A 21,884-nucleotide genomic window follows, 5' to 3' on the forward strand; every position below is an offset into this window, starting at 1 on the left:
TCATACAGTCATTTAACCATCATTATAGTCAAGACATAGAATAGTTCTCTCACCCAAAAAGTCTCTCCTGCTGTTCCTTTGTAGTCAACTTCTCCCCTAATCCCCAGGCCCTGAGAACCACTAATCTGTTTTCTGTCCTTATAGTTTTTCTTTCTTTTTTTTTTTTTAGAAGACCATATAAACAGAATTACACAGTACATAGCTTTTTGTGTCTAGTTCTTTCATGTAACAAAATGTATTAAAGATTCACCTTGGTTGTTGCATCAGTCTATAGTTTGTTATTTTTTAAAACATTCTGAGGAGTAGCCTACTAGTGATTCATTGTTGCTAGATTTTAGCAATTACAAGTAAAGCTGCTGTAAACAGTTGCATACAGATTTTTGTGTGTGAACTTAAGCGTATTCTCTCTTAGATAAATACCCAGGAGCAGGATTTACAGGTCAGATGGTAAGTGTACAAATATAGAGGAAACTGTAAGAAACTTCCAAATGTTTCCAAAGGTATTTTGCCTTTCTTCATTCATCTGAACATTTCAAAGGACCTCATCAGGGTTCCTGAGCCTGTCCATGAATGGCAACGACATTATAAAGAGCAATGTGCCAGGGACATGAGTATAAAATGGGTCAGACAAGTCATGCTCCCAGTCCAGGGAACACAGGAATAATGCACATATATACTACCACCATTTTCCAAGGCTTTTTGACTTGCCTTTGTCATGGAATGATGGCCTGAAAGAGTTAACTCAGCTCTCCTGGATGACACTGTCCCCAGGTTGTGAATAAGTCATTCTGGCTCATGGAAGAACCAAGGCTATTATTAACACCCATTTCCAGGAGGAGATGGTAAGGCCTGGGGAGCTAAAGAATGCCCTGAAATATAGATGTTCCAGTGCCTAATTCCTACTGTGACAGTGACTCACTGAGTGATTCTGGTACATCATCTTGATGTCCTAGACTCAGTTTCCTAAAGTCTGAGATAAAATTGCCTTGTTGACTCAACTTGTTGCTCGGGGGAAAAGGAGATTACAAATAGGAAGAGCATCATACATGGATGTTGAAGCTACGAGTCTCATGGCATCATGCGCCTGGGCACCCTTCGTCTCCAGAATGATAAAGTCCATTGTCATACCATTCCCTACACGGATACTTTCTCATAAAGAGAGGTCATGTGATTGGCTCTTATGAGACACCGTGAGTCAGAGGAGTTTAAAGAGTCTCCAGGACTCCTCACAATCTTTCTGAAGGTGTCCACTGACTCATGGAATCCCTTCCTTCTGGAAAAACTTTACAATTTAAAAATACTTTTGAGCATATAACTTTGCCCTTCTCAAAGATGTTAATAGGTAAAGTCATCTCCAAATTGGCCATCTTACCTTTAGGTGTCCCTTTCCTCACAATCAGAATTAAGAAATGGTCTAGAAAGACTTTAGGGGATCTGATGAATAAGAGATCATGAGGTATATCAATAGCAAACTCTACCTGTCTATACTTTTTTCATTCTTTTTTTACCATTTCTGTGCACACCACCCTGATAGTCCATGGCTAAAAGCTGCATCTCTGCCTTATGACTGCCCTTGAGCTGCCAGAATCCACTTTGCCCTACACACTGCCAACAGATGTGCCAATGAATTCACCACGGTCTGCCCTAACCAATGACTGGTGATGCTGGGGCCTTTTGGATGGGAATATAATAATGTATATGTTTTGGCCCATTTTTCAGAGTTTCTCCATGGACTTAGCTTCAGTCACCTTTGTGGAAAGTAGCTTAATAATACATCCTTCAATGCCTACCTGTTTCCCATCCCCACTCCCACCACCATATCAGCCCTTCCTATCACCTCAGTACAGTTCCTGTTCTGTCCAGATAAACTACTTGCCCTCAAATCCTTGCCCTAGGTCCAGTTCTGGGGGAATCCAAACTAAGATTTCATTTGATAGTTTCATTTTATCAAATTAAGTAACATTTGATACTTACATACATGCATATATTTTTTTCTGGAGAAGGAATCCATAGTCTTACTCAGATTCTAAAAGGAGTCTGGCTCCTCTCAAATGATTATGAACATGTTAACACATTTCTTCACTCCCCCCAAAATCTCCTTCTCCCTTCCTCCTTGCAGTTCTCTCCTCTCAGGAGCCTATCACTCTCACTCCCTTGCAGCTAAAATCAATCTATGGGAAAGATTCTTAAATTTATGCACTTCACCTGATAACAACTAAGGACAAATAATTCCTAGGCACATTTTTTACTTGAAGTGGTACTGAAGCACAAAGTAGAAGAGATAGATTCTATGTCTGTAAGGAATCCAAATCATTCTAAATACCTTTGGGGGAAATTTTAATCAAAGCAGTAAGGGAAAACTTCAGGTCAGTTGCTGAGCATTCCACTAATAAAACATTGCTGAAGGTTTTCATCTCATAGATGAGGCTTTGACAGTTGAATATATATGTGAACACACAGCCTCATATGCACACCAAAGACAATTATGAGCCTTATAACATACAGGACAGACACAATTGCTTTTAACTGTCTATAAAAGTAAAGGTGTGTACCTTTCTAGAAAAGGTTAGCAGCTAGGGGATGTCGTTCAAATATTTTTACTTGCTGACTTATGACCTGTGATTCTCTTAATGGTTGTTTATCCACAAGTTATTTCTAATGTACTGACCACACACACACACACACACACACACACACACACACACACACACCTTTCAAGCCAAATAATGCACAATGTTCTTTCATATCCAGTACTAACATCAAGGAATATCAAACACAAAGGCTGACAGTTTGAGGCTTACTTTCTGCTTTCAAGGAGCTGCCAAAATGTACAGGGCTCTGATTCACAACAGGCCTCTTTTGTCGGTTTACCTGATCTGAAATTCAACACTATCATAACTTCTAAAATTCTCACTTACTTGTGTTAGGAAAAGGGGAAAAAGTCATTTCCCTCAGGAGAGGACCAGCATCTATGTGACAAAGCTCACATTTGATCTTCACGTGTCTACCCCTGGCCAACACACACAGATCAATCCCACTTCTGTGACATGGGGAAGAAAAACAACCAACAACCTTGCGACTTACTGTAAAGAAATGGTAAATGTGGCCATTGCAATATGAATACTGTCAGGCTGAACCACTGGGTTTTGAATAAAATTCAGTCACTGCAAATTAGCAGTAGATGTGTGCACCCATCATTTCCACCATCTGCAAAGGGAGAAATGTCTATACCTAATCATGCCTTCAGGCACAATTGATAATCAGGAATCCCCTGGCAAGCTAAATAAAAGTATGCTTTGTTTTGTTTTGAGATGTTTGAAAGAGAGAGAGTGCACACACATGCAGGGGAGGGGCTGAAGCAGGCTCTCTGCTGACAGCAGACCCTTATGTGGGGCTCAAACCCATGAAACATGAGATCATGACCTGAGCCAAAGTTGAACACTTAACTGAGCCACCCAGGCACCCCTAAATAAAAGTATGTTTTAAGATGAATAAGTTAGAATTGCTCATTTGCTCCCTGGTGGCTATGTGGATGCTTAAAAGGAACACATCCATTCTCAGCCATGTTGGGCTCTACAAACATGGGGAATTCACTTGGATATAATTTTAGATATAAAATCAGGCTTGGCAAAATTCCCCAGCTAACTCCATAGTATTTTGTTCCAACTCAGGTGTAGTTCTTATGGTTCTACTGGATAAAGAGATGAAGTAAATCGTAAAATTTCATAAAATTTCTCCTCCTCTCTCTCTTTCCTTTCCTCACTGCTCTTTCCTCCCTTCCTCTTGCACTGCCTCTACTTTCTACTGGGTCACAAAATGGACACAGGGAAAGTATGACAGCTTGGCTAATTCACACAAATTAAACACAACTCTGTAGCCAGCTCCCAGGTTAAGAACACAAAATTACCAGTACCCAAGAAGCCTCGCGTCCTCTTCCAGTCACTACTACTTCCACTAATGGTAACTACTCTCCAGACTTCTAGCTCCATTGATTCATTTTGCCAGTGCTAAACTCTACATAAATGGAGATATATAGACGTACTCTGTGTCTGACTTCTTGTTGTTGTTTAGTGTTTGTAATATTCATCTGTGGAATTCATCCATGATATTCAAGTTCTGGTCCCTTATTCTCATTGCTGCATAGTATTCCTTTGTATGCATACACCACAATTTATGCATTCTATTATTAATGGGTATTTGAGTGATTTCCAGTGTTTGGCTAAAACTATTTTAAATCTTCTTGAACAAGTCTTTTGATGACCATAAACACCTATTTCTTTAGCGTACATACTCAGAAGGAGAATTGCTGAGTCACATGATTTATTCAGCTTGAATAAATATGGTCAGTCCTCCAATAAATATGGTCAGCTTGTACACTGATGTTTTTCATCTTTACATGTTAGCTGTTCTGGTGTGTGTGTTCTTTTATTTTTTAGCAAGTTTTTGCTTGTTTGTTTTTGAGAATATAGCATGTTCCAAAGCATATCCCACACACTGGTATAGGCATAAAGAACCAGACCTTGATCTTAGAAATTTGTCCTATAAGAGAGATAGAGAAAGAAAATAACACATGAAATTCACAGCAGTGAGAGACATAATAAAGACAATATCAGGTGCAGTGGATGCCTCAACAGGGGCACAGCAGCTCCTGAGAGGAGGTGATAAAGCATATGTGAGCTGGTGCTAGAGGGATGGGTAGAACCCAGAGGAAAAGATGAATAAGCAACAGGATAAAATTCAAGGTGTGTTTAGTAACCAGCAAAAGGCTGTGAGTAGCGAGGGTAGAAAGGTTGCTTATGTTGAGGAATGGTGGGAAAAGTATGCAGGGAAGAAGAGCGTGACTGCTACAATAGGGGACTGTGAATATATTCATTCGGTCTTCATGAGGTCACAGAGATTTTTTTTAAGAAATAACATAATCATATATGTAAAATAAAATACTGGCAACCATACTGAGTGTGCAAGGACAGAAAAAGATGCCAGTGACGTTTATATCGAACCTGCTATAAGGCTAACTAACAGTGAAGTCTCTCCCATCAGTGACTATCTGGATTCATCCCCAGAATTTACTGACTGTGTGATGCTGGTCAATTTGGTTTTGATTTTTATCAAGTATATGGTGGTGGTTCCAACACCTCCTACCTACTAGAGCAGTTGCTGAGGGAGATTAACCAGGCAAAGGCCTCAGCGGCAGCCTGACAAAACATAAGCACTCTAAGTGTGTTAATTACCAGGTTAAACAAGGAGATAAGAAAAGAACCATGCTGATGACTCCTGACTTTCCTGTAGAACACCATGGGCATTTTACGTACAATGTGGAATGGTAATAAAGTTGACATATTTGAAAACATTCTATGATTCTCATTATGCATGCATATGTTCAACAAATATGTATCATGGGCATTTTGTGCACAACATGGAAAGATAATGAAGTTGATATATTTGAAAACATTCTGATTACACAATCATGTATTCAACAAATATGTATTAAGGCAACTGAGAAGGCAAGCCCTGCCCTGGACACTCTACTGATGGAAAGAAATAGAATTGTTTCTGCCTCCAGGAGACATGATGATCCAGTGTGACTAGTGCTCTCACCTTAAGAAGAGGAAAGGAAGCACTACACCCTTTCTGGAATGGCCAAGAGGGATGATGATGATGACAAACAAATGGAATTTTGCAGGGCAAGGTGGACATAGTACACACATGTGTGGGCATAGCAAGGGGTAGGGGATAACACTACATGCAAAAAGAAGAGAATCTATTACAAGTAGGGATAAAAAGAGGCTATTTTAAGCCATTCAGTCTGGCTACATTGTGCAAATGATATGATAGTATTATTCACTTGCTACTTTATTCAACAAATCTTTGAGTGATGACTTTGTGCCAGGAAGTATTTCAAGTACCCAAGATACAGCCATTTATATCAGATATTCCTGCCATCTTGAAGTTTACATTCTGCTTGTTAAGAGAGATAACATAACAAATAAGTAAATAAATAAGAAAATTACAGTATACATTCTGGAAAGGAAATAGAACAGGTGATGTGATCATGTGGATAGTTTAGATAGGAGGGATAGGGACAAAAAATCATCTCTAAAGAAGTGACCCTGGAGATGTGGCTTAAGAGATCTGGGGAAAGAATATTCCAAGAAAAAGGAGCTATAAATCCAAGGCCTTAAGGTGGGATTTAGATGGATGGATTAGGTAATGTGAGAGATGAAGGTAAGAACCAGGTCACGTAGAATCTCGAAGGGTAACATCAAATGCAGATTTTATTTCCCATCAGATGGGAAGCCACTTGGTGGAAGAGATGTGGGAAGGTTAAGCAGACAAGTGGCAAGGCCAAAAATATGTCTGTATGGCAAATAAGATCAAAGTAGGGCAACAAAGGAAAAAGAAGTCTGTCCACCAGCCTGAAGAGCCCTTCAAGGTGATGTCCATGGTCTCTCTTTTACATCAAAGTCTAGACGTGAGTGAAAATCTATGTAGCCTCCTATTCCCTTAGTCACAGGAGAGGGTGACCCATTTTTAACTTGGAAGATACCAGACCATTCTGAAAACCCCCTAGGAATGTGCTGGTTTGCCAATCCCTGAAAAGAGACGTATCCAATCAAAAACCCCCACTGCTACTTCCCTCTCAACCTCTAGGGTGGGAGCTGACCATTCTATTTTCTTTTTTAAAGCAATCTAAAATAAATAAAAGAATGTAAAATGTTAATCAAAAGTAAACAAAGGGGTAGAATAAAAGGAACCAGGCACTGCTACAGCCTTTATTGTTGGGCCAGCAAGGGAATTTTAGAAGAAATTTCCCCTTTCACCTCCAGGAAATGGTGACATTGTTCAAGCAAAGTGGCTTCCCTTTCCCATGGCTCTGGGTGGTCCATTATGACTGGGGGGCTGGCTTGGTTTCATCCTGCTAGAAGAGTGTCAGAATATGTGGCCCCCTTCCTACCTCCTTGAGTTCCAAGTAGCAAAGAGACATTCACGCGAACTCTCCATATTTCAGGCACTGGGAAATGGGCATAAGAGGTATGACTTGGAAAGGTTAGTTTAGAAAACAGAGGCATTTCATCTTGGCAGTCACTCACATTTACCCACAGGTGGTTCAAATGATTTATGTTAGCAGAATCTCCAACTGTCCAGAAGAGAAAACTTCAGATGGATTACCAGGGGATGGGAGTCTTTGAAGCATGATATTATTTCTCTGGGTTTTTCATTATGGACTTCTGGGCACACAGAGAAAGTAAATAATTCCTAATCTGAATATCTCTTAGAATGGTAGTATCACTGAAAATGAAATGAGGACCAACTAGAATTTTTTAAAAAATGTTTGGTTTGAGAGAGAGAGAGATAGAGAGAGAATGAGAACATGTGCAAGAGCAGGGAGGGGCAGAGAGGGAGGGAGAGAGAGAATCCCAAGCAGGCTCCACGCTGTCAGCACAGAGCCCAACTTCGAACTCAATCCCACTGACTATGAAATCATGACCTGAGCTGAAACCAAGAGTCAGTTAGAGCCATCCAAGGATCCCAGGACCAACCAGAATTTTGATCTTAAAACATGTCCTCCTGCCTCGATTGATTCCAATACTCAGTACACAGGTGAAATACAGCATATTGAATTAGTTATCACCTACAGATATGCTATCTAGCAATACCAGGCTGTCTATGCTTAGTCCCCCAACATAATTCTGGAAACACACTATTCACTCACTACTTAATGAGGCTTCAAAACAAGTTTAAATATTAAGCAAAAGACAATTTTATTGGAAAAAAAAACAATAAATTCCAGAGCCAAAGATAACTAGAGTTGTTGAATACCTTTACTGCTCTTCTCCCCACTGACCTGGCTTAATAGTGGTTTCATATTCCTAAGAACCACAGCTACGGAAACCTCTCTTATAGTTTCCAAAGACAACCCCCTTTGAACATGAATGCTGCTGCAGTTAATGTTATGCCTCTTCTCTGTGATGTTCCTATCCAGAAAGATGATTCTTTTTACTGATCTACAGAAACTTCAGGTCAGGGCTTCTTTCCAAAATCAGTATAGATTCTTTTCTGCCTCAAACATTTTATCACCTTTTTGTTCTATGGATGTGAAGCATTTGGAACTATGAAACATAATAGTCCCTGATAATCTTATCTGTGATGATTAAATCAGTTAATTCCTAGAGGAATAAATTCCTTACTCATGGCTTAGAAGCAACCTTCCTTTGTTTACCTAGAAATTTCAGTTGTGATTGCCCTAATTATAAATTTAATTTTGTGCTAAGAGCATGATTATCCGAATCACTTATAAGTGACATCAAGCTGGAGTGAGATGTCAGAGTAAAGCCTCTATGTTTTTCTCTGCTTTCCGATTATCTTTAATTATGCTACTATTTTTTATCCCTTCTACATTTTTACCCCAATGTTCTTTTAGATTAGGTTAGTCTTATATTTAGAGAAAATAGATTATCAGGCTAAATGTACCTGAATTAAATTTATAAAAGCCCAGAAATGTGCTTCATCTAGAATCTAAAGTGTGATTGTTATGAGAACAGCTCAGAAACTTACTAACTCTGCAGCCCCTACTAATTTCTTAAAAATATCTATTATTATTGTTGCCACTCATTAGGTGAAGTTTCTCCTTTCCATACTTGTCACCTAACATTTTTCTCCCTCCTACTCTCCCAAAAAAAACCATCACCAAAAGAAAAAAAAAATTCTTTTTGTGACATTGTCCCTATTGGCTTTGGCTGCCAAATGATAATGGATAATGACATAAGACTGATGCACACCTTAGGGTTCTGTTTGTTTGTTTGTTTGTTTGTTTGTTTTGGATAAGGAATATGCACACATTCTTTATTTTTTCTCTAATAATATATGTCTGATATAGTCAATAAAACCTTAAAAATTGCTGGTTATTTTTTAAAAGTTTGTCCAACTGGAATTATTAACTTGATGTCCCATAATAAATACTAATAATAAATTTGATGTACATATATGTACTTTTAAAATGTATTTATTTATATGTATTTCTTTATTTATGCATTAATATGCTCTAAGCATCCTTAGAACTGAATAAATGTCTTCTTTGGGGGATTTCTAGCATGTAGGAAGTGTTTACAATTGAGACCCTGTAGTATATTGACTTTGCTCATGGCCTTAAATCAAGTTATTTATGCTCTTACATAGGAAGTCTCCATGTCTAGTGCTTTTAAGTATTGACTAAATCAGCCTAGTCTTCATTCCTGGAAAATCTTGCCTTAATTCATGTATTCCTAAGTATTAACATTAGGAAAAAATAAGCTCAGTTTAACGTAATCCAAGCCTTCTTTTATAATTGAGAGAACTGAGAGGTAGGGAAGATAAATGACTTCCTTATAGTTTTCATTAGTTAGTCATTCATCCTACACCTCATAAATAAGGATTTAAGGTAATTTATAGATGTAAGACAAGAGAATTGAAAATAAACAGAATAGGATCTAAACAGTAGCTGAATTTGTTCACAGATATGGTTCTGGATATCCAAGGTGGCAAAAGCAGAATGCAGTCTCCACAGAATGCAGGATGACTCTGAGCTTCCATCAGCTTAATTTATTTAGATGAAATATAGACTTCCAACAGAGGGCTAAAAACAATACTTCAATCCACTACATTCTTACTTAGAAAGCAAGCAACTAACACCCAACGAGGTTTCTGTCCACCACGCCTCTCAAATTAATTTTTAATTGTATATGAGAAAGATTACTTAAAATGAAGCACTCCTCCCATTTCTTACAATTTCTCTTTCTTTAGAAATGATTGCTCTGTTACTCATTTGTCCTTCATGACATTCTTGCCTGTCTGGTTAGTACACACAAGAGTCTCAGCCCTAAGAGGGCAGGGAGCAACTTTACATCTACTTATCTTCCATGGTCCTGGCAGGCTTTCCCACAAAGAGTAATTGTCAAAATGCTAAACATGGAGGAGAAGAACAAAAGGAGAAAATAGAAAATATCATTGTGTGTTCATCATTGGTTTGTAGACCATTAGACCAAAAGATGGTGGCTGTGCATTTGTGTTTAACGTAGCTTTCATGACATTAAGGGTCTGTGAATGTAATAAAAGCTTGTTTCAAATGTCAAAATAAAGGAGAAAACATTTTTAAGGATAACTTCTAGGGGACTTACACTTTGTTTTGTTTTGCTTCAAATATGAAACAAAACATATCAATATTTTGTGAGTGCTTTCTTACTCAGTGCCAGGTACTATTCTAAGTGCTTTGCATGTATAGACTCATCCACTAAGAAGGCATTATCCAATGCCCCCATTTGATCTGCTCCAAAACTGCCCAGTTCAACAAAATCCCCTCTTTACCATCTTAAACCTTTCCCTCTGATGCTTCAAACTATTCTCCACATTTTTCTTTCCTAACTACTTCCTGAACCATGTCTGACACAACATTGCCCATTTAAAAATCATTAAAAACAATTAATTCCAGTAGAGTTAACATAAATTGTTACATTAGTTTCAGGTGTACAATAGAGTGATTCTACACTCCTATGCATTACTCAGTGCTCATCATGATATATGTACTCTTTAATACCCATCATTTATTTCACCCATCCCCCACCACCTCCCCTTTCATAAGTATCAGTTTGTTCTGTATACTTAAGAGTCTGTTTCTTGGCTCTCTCTCTCTCTCTCTTTCTGTCTCATTTTTTTTTTCCTTTGCTCATTCGCTTTGTCTCTTAAATTCCACGAGTGAAATTAAATGGTATTTGTCTTTCTCTGATTTATTTTGCTTACTATTATACTTTCTAGCTCCATCAATGTTGTTGAAATGGCAAGACTTTATTCTTTTCTATGGCTACATAATACTCCACTGTATGAATATATACCACATGCATCACAACTTCTTTATCCATTGATCTATCAATCGACAATTGGGCTGCTTCCATAATTTGGTTATTGCAAATAATACTGCAATGCATACACCCCTTTGAATTACTCTTTTTATATTTTGGGGGTAAACACCCACTACTGTGATTCCTGGATCATAGTGTAGTTCTGTTTTTAACTGTTTGAGGAACCTCCATACTATCTTCCACAGTGGCTGCACCAGTTTGCATTCCCACCAACAGTTCATGAGGATTCGTTTTTCTCCACATCCTCTTCAACAGTTGTTTCTAATGTTTTTTATTTTAGCCATTCTGACAAGTGTGGGTGGTATCTAAATAATTTCAATTTTCATTTCATCAGTGATCATTATCAGTGATGATGAGCATGTTTTCAAGTGTCTGTTGGTCATCTGTATGTCTTTTTTTGAGAAATGTCTCTTCATGTCTTCTGTCCATTTTTAAATTGGATTATTTGGTTTTGAGGTGTTGAGTTGTATTAGTTTTTTATATGTTTTGGATACTAATCCTTTACTGGATATGTCATTTGCAAATATCTTCTCCCATTCAGTAGGTTGCCTTTTAGGTTTATTGATTGTTTCTTTTATTTTGCAGAAGCTTTTTATTTTGATGTAGTCCCAATAGTTCTTTGTTTTTATTTCTCTTGCCTCAGGAGATCTATCTAGAAAAATGTTGCTATGGACAGTGTCAAAGAGATTACTGCCTGCACTATGTTCTGACATTTTAATGGCTTCAGGTCTCACACTTATGTCTTTAAACCCTTTTGAGTTTATTTTTGTGTACGGTGTAAGAAAGTGGTCGTTTCATTCTTTTGCATGTGGCTGTCCAGTTTTGAAGAGACTTTTTTCCATTGTATAGTCTTTCCTACTTTGTCAAATATTAACTGATCATAGAACTGTGGGTTTATTTCTGGGTTTTCTATTCTGTTCCATTGATCTATGTGTCTATTTTTATGCCAGTGCCATAGTGTTTTGATTACTACTGCTTTATAATATAACTTGAAGTCTGGAAATTTGATACCGCCAAGTTTTTTTCTTTTTCAAGATTTGTGTTGGCTATTCAGGGTTTTTTGTGGTTTCATACAAATTTTAGAATTATTTGTTTGAGCCTTGTGAAAAGTGATTTTGGTATTTTGATAGAGAGACACTGTTAATTTTGTGCACTATTGAGTGAATTCTGATAAGAAAAATTGGCAACTATATTGATGATTGTGGAGTCATATTTGTAGTAATGATTTGATACCTGGAATTCTCTCTACAAATGACAATTAAGATGATGTCTTATTGAAATAAGTGCCAATATTCCTGTTCTCTTGGAATTTAGAAAGAAACTAAAAGTGCATAACAGAAAATGTGTTGCAATGATAATTTGCTATTGCATAGTTTGACCCACACTATCATTGTCAATGACACATACTCAGTACAACACAATCACCTAGCCTAGGCCTTGTAAATAATAGCCCAGCTTCCTAAGGCAAATAAATACCTCTTCAAAAATCATGGAGGTGTAAATGTTTACTACCTACCAAGAAGGACCCTACAAACACACAATTTACTATCTTGGAAAAATTTTTTTAATGTTTAAGATTTGTGATGCTGTATAGCAATTATCTATGCAGGAAATGAAATATTATAATTAAAGTTTTCCAGGATTATACATATATGGTATATATATATATATATATATATATATATATATATGTATGTATATACACACACACATATGGACATATGTATATATATTTCATATTATATCAATTCTCTATTATCACAATAATGCTATATAACAAGTCACACTCAATCTCATTAAAACATGTCTGGAAGCTGACAGCTGGCTGATCTATACTGCACTTGGCTGGGTAGTTCTTCTGGTCTCCACTTATTATATAATATGTTTCTACACCAGGTGACTCATCGGCCTCCGGAGAATTGTGGGCTGGTCTGACATGTTCTGCCCATGAAGATGGCAGAGGGGAAAGAATAAAAGTATTTTTCAAGTCCTACTATGTCATAACTGCTACCAACCCCAGTAACTAAAGCATATTTCAAGAGTGGAAATTACATGCATCCCACAGTAGGAGGATACTGTATATGTGGTGAACAGCTTGAACATACAAAGAGATAGAAAATTGGGACTAACAATGCAATTTATTATAAATATATATACACACAGGTATGATCTCATTTTCTTCCAAATACCTATATGTTGTCTAGGATGATTTGCTTAGACAAAAGCAAAACCCATTCTTTTTTTTCTGTAATAGATGTGTTAGCTTCCCAGGGTGATAATAATATTAATAATAGCCATTCTGTATTAGAAAGTTTACCATGTACTAGACACCATGTAAAGAATTTTTCATTCATCCCCTAATTTAATTTTTATAAATTGGAAATGTTAGTTCTCATGATAGTGAAATGTAAGTGATAATTCATTAATCTCAATATAGAGATCAGATTTTCTAGCCAATGTGTGGAGAAGTCTAGATTCAAATTCAGTTCTATATGATTCCAAAGCATGTGTTGGCATTTCTATATTCATTATCTGTTATTATACGTAAAGCCCTATACTTAAAGCCTCAGTCACCTTTCCAACACCATTCATCACTCTTTCCCTCTGACCCAGTAATTTCATATTACATTGGCTCCTTTGTCTAAAAGATAACTTCAAATCCTATATCTTGACTTCTGGTCTATCATAGCTATAATCTCTACCTGTCTTTAAAGGCATCTCATCAAATTAACATTTGAGTTTCATGAATTCTGCCAGCCAACAGAATTGAAGAATTTGAGGGAAAAAAAGACCAATCTTTATATTTCTTCCTAGCACTTACATTGTAATCTGCAATTTTTAAATAAATGGATTAATAGACATCAATTCCCTTCTACAGAATTTGGGATGAACATCAAATAGTTGATGGAGAAAAATACCTGTATTCATAAAGTAATTTCATCATTCACACAAGATCCTTTCAGAATGGGAAGACAACTGCCAGAAGATTCCTTTGAAGAAGAAATTTCTTGCATATAAAGGGGAGTTTATAACCAAGGAAATAAGACAAAAGGAAAACACTAGAAACAAAAACAAGGGTGAATAGAATGAAGGGTAGTGTCTCCAGGGGAGGAAGAAGGTGAAGAAATAAAAGGATGAAAAGTATAGACAAAAGAAGGGAGAGGAAGAGAAGGATGGGGGGAAACCCCTACCAAGTAGGGAATAGGAAAACAGATAACAATTCCAGCAATATGGAATTAGAAGGTTGAAAATCAATCATTCAGAGCTGATCCACAGAGGGCAGAAATGAGCAAACTTAGTATTTCAGTGTTTGAGTAGATTCTCTTAAATAATGTCACAAATTTTATACATGTTATTAAAATCCTGATTGCAGTAAAGATTTACCTAAATCCAACTTCTGGCTAAGCATAAATAGCTTTTGTTAAATATGTTTCAAGCTTTAGGCATACTTTATTTTTATTCAACTGAAAGAAAAGAGAATACCACTTAACAATAATTTCCCTATTAAATAACATATGGCATTTCCTCTTTTCCAGGATTCTTTGCCAGTGTCAGGAAGGATTCATGGGTTTTGAAAGATCATCAAACACTCTGGCACTGAAGCTAATCTGAAGTGTCTAGAGGCAGGATGTGTCCAAGCAGTCCATGAGAGGCCTTATGTGAAATTTAATGTATCTTGAGGATGGAGTGTCTTCTCTGGTCTCTGGTTGGAATTCCACACTCTCCAAGAGCAATAGTCTCCTTCCTTCCTTTGCTGTTCCAATCTTCATATACTTGTGGGCAGGAACATTTCCCTTGGAATCTTCCAGAGTTTTCATAGTCTTCCTGAATGTGATCTAAGGCGATCACTGAGAGTTAAGATGCCCAGAAGGCCAAAAGGATTTGATTTATTTAATCAGTGTACCTAGGCCCAAAGGCACTCCTCTGGCTCTTACTGAAATTTTAGTGGGTCATCTACTTCCCTACCTTAACAAGGCGCCAATACAAAGATGGTATTCCAGGTGCTGCCTCACCAGGATCCCCAAAAGCAAAAATGTTCCTTTTGTAGTATGTGAAATGGAGATTTTCCTCCTGCTGCTGAAAGCAAACCAAACTCCTTTCCACTCAAATATCATGTTGCATACTCCTATGAAATTTGCCCTCTGTCATGTCCCTCTAGATCTTTTCTTGGCCTTACTAATTTCCAGGTTCTGAACTCCCATGGAATATCTGTGTTTCTCATTAATTTTCACAGATGTATTTCCCTTTTCTCTACGTGGAATCTTGGCATTATGAGGTCAGTCTAGATTTCTAACCTACAGTACTTATGTACATTTCTGTGGTCTTGGAAGATATTCTCCTTTGCGTCATTTCATCACTCTCAAGTAATGAACTTGGTCAAATGAGGCAGAGTGAAGCTGAGCTCAGTCAGCAGCATATGAAGGTTCCTTACTCACTGGCTTGGCTTCCTACCATTGATCACATCCTGAGTCATTTGTAGATGAACCAGCCTTTCCTCTGAAAGGTTACATCAGTGGTAATCCCTTGAAGCACTCATGCTGATGGGCTCTGGTTTTGAATTCTGGCACACCAGAAACAACATATTTATTGAACACACTCAGCTTAGTGATTTCATTCAGGTGCCATAGGGCACAATATTCCGCCAACCAGAGTTGAAAAGGAGACATTACATTCCTTTCACAACTTCAGCTTGGAAGAGACAAATTTTTCCGCCCCTCACAAACCCACAAGACATCCCACTCTGTGTGTCTATTATGACTTGTCTTAGGACAATTGGCTAAATGGAACTTCCTAAATGGTACCACAAGTTCTTTAAGGATTGCATGTAAAATAGGTTCCATGGTCAAACAAGATGGGGAAAAATTTCCTACTATGTCTCCTTCCTTGATTATGTACACATACATATTAAGGTTTCTAAGAAGATAGGAAATATGGAAAACTGCTTTAGTTTAATGTTTTCTAAACTTCTTTGACAACGACTTGTTTTAATTTAATACCTATCATCAACACACAGGATATAGATTACATATAAATGAGTCTCTAGGCACTGGACAGCAACATGCAGAAGAATGAAACTAGAACACCTTCTTATATTTTACACAAAAATAAACTCAAACTGGATGAAAAACCTAAATGTGAGACAGGAAACCATCAAAACAACCTTATGGGAGAACACAGGCAACAATCTCTTTGACCAGAGCCACAGCAATTTCTTGCTCAACACTTCTCCAAAGACAAGGAAATTAAAAGCAAAAATGAACTATTGGGACCTCATCAAGATAAAAAAAAAAAAAAAAACTTCTGCACTGCAAAAGAAATAATCAACAAAACTAAAAGGCAACCAACAGAATGGGAAAAGATATTTGCAAATGACATATTGGATAAAGGGTTAGTATCCAAAATCTATAAAGAATTTACCAAACCCAACACCTGAAAAACAAATAATCCAGTGAAGAAATGGGCAGAAGAAATGAATAGACACTTTTCCAAAGATATCGAGGGCCAACAGACACATGAAATGATGCTCAATGTCACTCATCATTAGGGAAATGCAAATCAAAACCACACTGAGATACCACCTCACACCAATCAGAGTGGCTAAAATGAACAACTCAGGAAACAACAGATGCTGGTAAGGATGTGAAAAAACAGGAACCCTTTGGCACTGTTGGTGGGAATGCACACTGGTACAGCCATTCTGGAAAACAGCATGGAGGTTCCTCAAAAAATTAAAAATAGAACTACCCTAAGATCCAGCAATAGCACTACTGGAAACTTATCCAAAGAATACAGGAGTGTTGATTCATAGGGGCACATGTACCCCGATGTTTATACCAGCACTTTCAACAATAGCCAAATTATGGAAAAGAGCCTAAATGTCCATCAACTGATGAATGGATCAAGAAGATATGGTTTATATATACATTGGAATGCTACTTGGCAATGAAAAAGAATGAAATCATGTCATTTGTGGCAACATGGTCGGAACTGGAAGGTATTATGCTAAGTGAACTAAGTCGGTCAGAGAAACACAAATATTGTATGTTTTCACTCATATATGGAACTTGAGAAACTTAACAGAAAACCATGGGGGAAGGGAAGGGGAAAAATAGTTACAAATGGAGAGGGAGGGAGGCAAACCACAAGAGACTTAAACACAGAGAACAAACTGAGGGTTGATTGGGGTTAGGCTGGCAGAGAGAAGAAAATGATGGGCATTGAGGAGGGCACTTGTTGGGATGAGTACTAGGTGTTGTATGTAAGTGATGAACCACAGGAATCTACCCCCAAAGCCAAGAGCACACTGTACAAACTGTATGTTAGCCAATCTGACAATAAATTATATTTTAAAAAAAGAGTCTCTCGGCTTTCCTGTCTGCCTGGTCACCAATGAGGATTCTGTACTTTCCCATTGTGTTTCTTCCATTTCTCTACTCTCTGCAGTTACCCAATGGACTCTATGGGGCTTTTTTAATGTAGGAAAAAGAAGAAAGGTACAGAAATAGAAGGGTAAGAAGCTCAAAGGATAGAGCTTTCTAGAAGATTATATTTTCCAAAGATGGCTACTTTTATTCCATCCACATGCTCTTCTTACACTGTGATTTCCAATGAATGATGGGAACTATGCTCCCTTCCCCTGAATTTGGACAGATTCTATTACTGCCATGACTGATAGCAGAAGTGATGTGATAGGTTTTCTGAAATTAGGTCATCAAAACAATATAGCTTTTATTTGGTTTGCTCTCTCAGGAAACCTAGCAGCCAGGTAGGTCCAGGCCACATAGAAAGGCTACATGCAAGTTTTCTGGTCAACAGAATTATCTAAGAGCTCAGCTAAGAGCTAATACCAACTAGCGGACATGTGGTGAAAAAGGCTTTGGATGGTTTCAGGTCCCCTCTTTTAAGCTTCCTTAGTTTACAGCAAGAGGAGCAAAGTGGAGCTCCCAGGGAGCCCTGCTCCAATGATAGAATCATGAGCAAAATGTGTTGCTCGTTTTAAGCACCTGCTTTTTAGAGTAATTTGTTAGGCAGCCTTAGTGACTAGAAGAAGCTGAGAGAGCCTTGAAGTAGAGGAAATGGGCCAACATGATTCAGCTTAGTTTTCGAGATACGTTATGATGGTAACAATGATCAATAACAAATAACTGCTAACAGGAGAGCTCTTTTTTTTTTTCCAAATTTATTTGAAAGAGCGAGCATACATGCATGCATTTGAGTGCATGCAAGTGGGGGAGGGGCAAAGAGAGATGGAGAGAGAATCCCAAGCAGGCTCTGCGCTGAAAGCAAGGCCCCAATGTGGGGTTCAAATTCACAAATGGACAGATCATGACCTGAGCCAAAAATCAACAGTCCAATGCTTCACTGATTGAGATACCCAGATGCCCCAATAGAGTTCTTTTCTAGAGCTTGGGGTGCCAACACATATGACTTGTAAGGCTGAGTTCCTTTTCTATTATCAAGAAAAATCATTCAAACACTTGTGGTCTCTCCTCTTGGCATGGTTTATTCAGTAGTTTCCCTAATTCTAGAAGGAACCTTGGCTGAACTTCCAAGTTCTCACATGGCTGTCTCCCTGTCCTCTTCAGAATTAGATGAACTATCATCTCTCAAGAGAAGCCCTGTCTCTCTCCTATCCAAGGATTTTCTGTCTATACTCTTCATAGCATTCACCATTATATGAATTATTTCACTAATTTGATGAATTGTTTATTGGTTGTCTTCCCACAGGAATAGAATTTTCTTTCTTGCTTTATTCTTCACTGGGCTGTCAATAGTTGGAGTAGGTATTTGTTAAATGAATGGGAAACCATGAAGGGTAATTCGACATCGTCTCTTCTGCAAGTCAGGAAACTAGCTTCTGGGGCTGCCTGGCAGCATGTTGGTACAGAAGCAAGGGCTGTGTGCTCCCTGCCTCTTCCATAGAGCAGACAGTACACAGATGACCTTCAAAGCCCCTCCTGCACCACTCCTTGTGGTTCATGTTCTTGATAATCTGATATGGCCTGAAGTTCAACTTTAACAAATCCTTAGACTCTATTAAGCTGGTTTTTCACCACGGAAATTGCATGTAATCACTGTAAGATCTAGGTTATAGTTTCATCTGATAAAGCTATTTGTTTCTGGAACACTTGGTCTTTGCAGACACACCTTTGTTCTCAGTCTAGTCTATTTGTTCCAGACATTGTCCAAACAGACAAACTGGGGTAAATATGACTTGACTCCATTCACAGTACTTTGTAACTCCTCTTCTCTCCCAAGAAAAGGTTTAAAAGTACAACTGTAATGTAATTTATTGTTCCAAACAGGATACTTTTGAGTAAAATGGAGTTGTGTTAATAATTACATCCAGAAAAATAGACCCAAATCAGGATTGTTCCAGGTAAACCTGAATGTTTGTCATTCTTTATTTGCTAAAGCCCAGATACTTTTAAGGAAACAGAGACATACGCCTGTTAATTAAATTTTCAGGATTGATAAAATAAAGACCCACAAGTATTTTCACTTCTAACATGTATTTTATGAGCAAAATTTTTAGTGTCCTCATTTTACCTCTTTTCTTTTTTTCACAATGCCTTTTTCATTCAAGTTATAATAGTTAGGGACTGGCCAAGAAACAGAATTCCTCTGGAAAGTGTTTAACTGAAGAGAAATTAATAGGAGACTGTGCACAGAGATGTGAGTAAGGTTTTTTTTAACTTTATATATGTATATATATGTGCGTGTATGTATACATACATATATATATACATACATACAAGACACATGTATATACATATATTGCTTTGTATATATTCACTTTATTATATAAACATACACATGTTTATATATACTCTTTTATTTAGTTAATGTATTTTTCACTAATATACCTCACTTTTTTAGAGCAATTTTAGGTTTAGAGAAAAATTGAGCTGAAAAGACAGAGTTCCCATATACCTATGCCCTGTACACTTTGTGTATTAACATCTTACATTAGTGTGGTCCATTTGTTTCAACTGATGAATCAATACTGATATACCATTATTAGCTAAAATCCAGTTAAAATTAGGGCTCCCCCTTTGTGTTGCACATGCTATGGGTTTTGACAAGTACATAATGATATGTTTCTACCACTGAAGTATCATAATAGTTCACTGCTCTAAAAATCACCTGTGCTCCACCTATTATCCCTTCCTCTCTTCCCCTTACCTCTAGCAACCGCTCATCTTTTGCTTATCTGTATAGCTTTGTCTTTTCCAAAATGTCACATAATTAGAACCATGGTCTTTATAGCCTTTTCAGATTGGCTTCACTCACTTAGCTAATATGTATTCAAGTTTCTTCTGTGTCTTTCCATGACTTGATAGCTCATTAAAAAAAATAACTGAATAATATTCCAGTTTTCAATGTACCAGTGTGTTTATCCATTCACATATAAAGAATATCTTGGTTGCCTCCACTTTGGGGCAATTATGAATAAAGCTGCTATAAACCTCCATGTGCAGGTTTTTGTGTGGACCTGAGTTTTCAACTCATTTGAATAAATACATTGGAACACAATTACTGAATCATACAATAATATAATGATTAACTTTGTAAGAAACTGCCTGTCTTCTAAAATGACTATACCATTTTGTATTCCCACCAGCAATCAATGAGGGTTCCTGTTGCTCTTTGAGATGTGGGTGCTTTTAATGGAAGCTACAAAAGATCTTGAGACTCTGAGACTAGCAGTAGCTGGAAGCTATAACCACTCTTAGACCTGAAGGGTAAAAGAGGGAAAGCAGGGTTGGCAGAGCTCAGGGAGAACTGAAACCAGGAAGGAGCCATAACCATGGAGTCCTGGAGCAATGGCCAAGGAAAGAAGTGAAAAGGCTAGGTAGAGGCAGGGGAGTAACTTTCCTGATCTCTTTCCCCTCCTACCAGCTGTTCTGCCAGTGCCTCTATTAGTTGAGCCAGGTAGGAACTAGAAAACTAAAGAATGGGTTCTTCATGAGTTTGTCAATAAAGGTCAGCCCCTAGAGATACAGAGCAGGGTAGAGAAGGATGGCTGATGGATCTGGAAAGGATTGGAGTACACAAGCATGGCAAAATTACAGTCCAGGTAGTATAGTAAGCAATAATGTCATAAGCAGTGCTTTTGAAAAGTTTTTAAGTGGTGCATCACAATTTTTCTGTAAAGTGTGTTTCTGAGTCATTTCTAAAATATTTTGAAACATAAAATCTGGAGCTGAAGTACTGGTGGAGAAGTAGCATATCTCTCTAGGACTTCCTGTCCTGCCTGCTCACCCTGGAGCCATTCCAGGCAGGTGGGTCTCCACACTACTTCTGATCATTAGGGATAGAAGAGTCTTGTCCTTATCTCAGTTATAGGGCTTAATAATACTGGCTTTGCATGATTATTTCTAGATGAGATTTCAATAGCACTGTTAGTTATTTCTCCTTAGTTTCTCTTGTCTTGAAACTGTCTTTTGTTCAATAAAGAACTTTCATATGAATGTGGGATGAACATTCTTATGAATCTCTTTTAATCTTTGATATACAGAATCCTCCAGAGCACAGGCATGAGAGGAAGGGGAGTGCAGGGGTGTTTCTTTCCCTAGTTTAGACTTTCTCAACCACAGCTCTATTAATCCTTTGTCCTATTGCAAGATATTTAAAAGCATCCCTGGCCTCTACCCACTAGATACCAGCAGCATCCTCCCTAGGCGTGACAATCAGAGATATCTTGGGAAATTGCCAAGTGTCCCCCACTGGGCAAAACTTCCCCCAGCTGAAAACTACTATCTTAGTCTAAGGGAGGGACTTGTTTCTGCCTGCCTTGTTGTCATGGTAAATTGAAATACTCTCCATTATGTGACACAGACATGGTTCTACTCTTTGTAACCAAAGGTAAAACTAATCGGATCCCAACTTGTTATTACAAAATGCCACCTTACAGAAAATTCTCTTGCAGGGAAGAAATCTTTTGTGACCCAAACCATCTTCCTTACTTAAATCCCCTTTTACTCATAA

Source organism: Suricata suricatta, chromosome 12 (assembly GCF_006229205.1).
Source record: "Suricata suricatta isolate VVHF042 chromosome 12, meerkat_22Aug2017_6uvM2_HiC, whole genome shotgun sequence".
In the NCBI taxonomy this organism is placed as follows: Eukaryota; Metazoa; Chordata; class Mammalia; order Carnivora; family Herpestidae; genus Suricata; species Suricata suricatta.